We start from the raw sequence: 2,500 nt of genomic DNA on the forward strand, positions 1-2,500 counted from the left end.
GGTGGCTCTCTCTCTCTGCGCTCTCCTTCTCTCTCGACTGGTGACTCTCTGCGGCTCTCATATCTTTTTCTCTCTCTCTCTCTTCTCTCTCTGGGACTCTCCATCTCTCTCATAGATATAGCTCCATATATATGAGTGAATTAGCTATATATAAGGTAGTCTGGAGAACCTGATTCAGTTATAGTGATAATTAGTGTATTAATGTATCTATTAGCTCTTGTAGAGCTATAGTTAATCAGACGCTATACGATTGGTATAGGTGATATACGGATAATGAATGGAGTGTTGAGTGGATTTAAGGATTATGTATGTATAAATTAGGCATTGCCTTATGTAAGAGTATATATATATCTTATATAGGGTATATAGAGATTATACTTATACTCCACGTAACGGCAATGCGCTAATTTATACACACATAATTAACAGGATTCTGCTACCAGTTAAGCAAGTATCGGAGAACGTCTTAAAAAACGCGTAGTACTTGAATTTTTTGAATAGTAATATTTCACTCTATTCCATAATACCTAGAGGATCACATTAAAGCTAATGCATAGGACGAATTTAGAGGATTAATGGAGAAAACACGACTAAGGATTGATCATTGAGTGGGTAACATTGCATATTGAGAGTAAAGAAGATAAGAGGACTATGAAGTATTCATGTAGGTATATTAGTGAGGTGAGAATAGTTTATAACTCGACGGACAATATGATATAGTTTATATAATATGAGTGATATGGACTAGGAGATCAGCTAGTAATAATAGATATATCGAAGATGTAGGATAATAGAATAGTTCCCCTAGGGAATCTGCATGAACTCCTAGATGCCTAGAAAGGGTCTAGAACTCAAGCAGCAAATTTATGCCACGACTAATGACGCCCGGACACGGCACTGGTATCGCAACTCATAAAAAGTGACTCCATGAGACTCCCCATGAAAATAAAACCCAAATTTACTTTGAGGGACTGATTCGGAACTTTTGATGTTACAGATGCACACGCGCTCACGCCTTGCCCCGCGCCATCGATCAAAGATTCGGATGAGATTCCCTTGACTGAATTCTGAATTCTTAATTCATTCCCAGCAGCACGCAGAGCAAAATAATTGATCATAATGACCACAGGCACTTGGAACGTTTCAATAAAAATGCATGATAAATGAACACGAAATTGTATTTACTACAAGCGTACTCTACTCTACTCTCTCACTACATGATTTACTGTTCTCTACTCTCTTTTGCTATTACTAGTAAAAACTTCCGTAAATGCCGTTCATAATGGTGCTCTGCAACACACAATTTCACCGCACCACGCGAATGTGCACACACACAAAAAAAGAGAGGTAATAGGAGATATACCTAGATCTCTGAGAGAGAGAGAGAGAGAGAGACTTAACCTACATATAACTTCATCGAGCGTTATTTCCAGCTATTATTAATGCTACCGAATGCCAATCATCGTATGTTAATTGTCATCGTATGTATTTAGTCATATTTCCTATTGTCATTGTATATCGGAAACATTCACTCGTGTCTAAATATCTGTGTAGTGTTTTTCCGAGGGTTCTATTGCTTTTAGCGGCCACCAACCTATAAATATCTTTGTAGTAACGTCGCTGACAACATACACCGACGTCAACTGCAAACACGGCTAAACGTGAGAATAAGGCCCGTCTCCACACACGCGGCGCGGCACGGAACGCCACGGAAACGGCGTCGTTCACCCCTACCGGCAAAGTTCAAATCTATTATATCTTAATATGGCGCAGTCTCCACTGACACGGCACGGCACCAGCTCGGTTTTACGGCGACGGCGAAAGTCAAATGAGTTTGACTTTTGTCGGCTGCCGTGTACGGAGAAAGACAGTTGAACCAATCAACGCGATTGTTTTTTATCACGTGTTCTGCTCACGCCACCATCAGCCAATGGACAACAAGCACATGCATAATTTCTGATCACTGAACCTGAATTTCTGAATTTCTGAATTTCTGAAATTCTGAATTCTAAATTTCTGAATTTCTGATCACTGAACCAGAGTGAACACAAATGCGCTCAGATACAATGCGCGAAATCACAATGTATTTTTTTTCAGCACAACGGCGCTGCTTTTTTGCTGTGTCGTGTCGTGCCGCGTGTGTGGAGACATATATATAGCTTACAGGTATAGCTTACAGCTATATATATACATATATATATATACATACATATATATAGCTTACAGGTCTATTTTTAGGAAGCCCGCGCGATGGCTTCCCAGGCACCGCTGTGATGTCGCTAGCTGGGAATTAATTAAATATTCATCCCGGAATTCGCGTGCCGTGTTGATCTCTAATCGTCTCTCAATGCCGAGTAGGGGTTGCTGCTTCTTTCGTCGTAAATTAACATTTTTGCACGGTCTGCATTTTATCACTGAATAGATTACGTATATAATGTTCACGTCCCCCCCCCTCCCACAGACCTACACACACCTAATACTTCATCACCTTTCTATATCT

The 2,500-nt window shown here is 40.2% G+C and overlaps 1 protein-coding gene across 1 annotated transcript in view; it reads left to right on the plus strand.

Moving 5' to 3' along the window:
- Positions 1–2,500, plus strand: part of LOC106810582 (protein kinase DC2-like) — a 54,510-nt gene that overhangs the window by 13,740 nt on the left and 38,270 nt on the right. The window lies entirely within an intron of this gene.

Source organism: Priapulus caudatus, unplaced genomic scaffold, assembly GCF_000485595.1.
Source record: "Priapulus caudatus unplaced genomic scaffold, Priapulus_caudatus-5.0.1 Scaffold455, whole genome shotgun sequence".
In the NCBI taxonomy this organism is placed as follows: domain Eukaryota; kingdom Metazoa; phylum Priapulida; class Priapulimorpha; order Priapulimorphida; family Priapulidae; genus Priapulus; species Priapulus caudatus.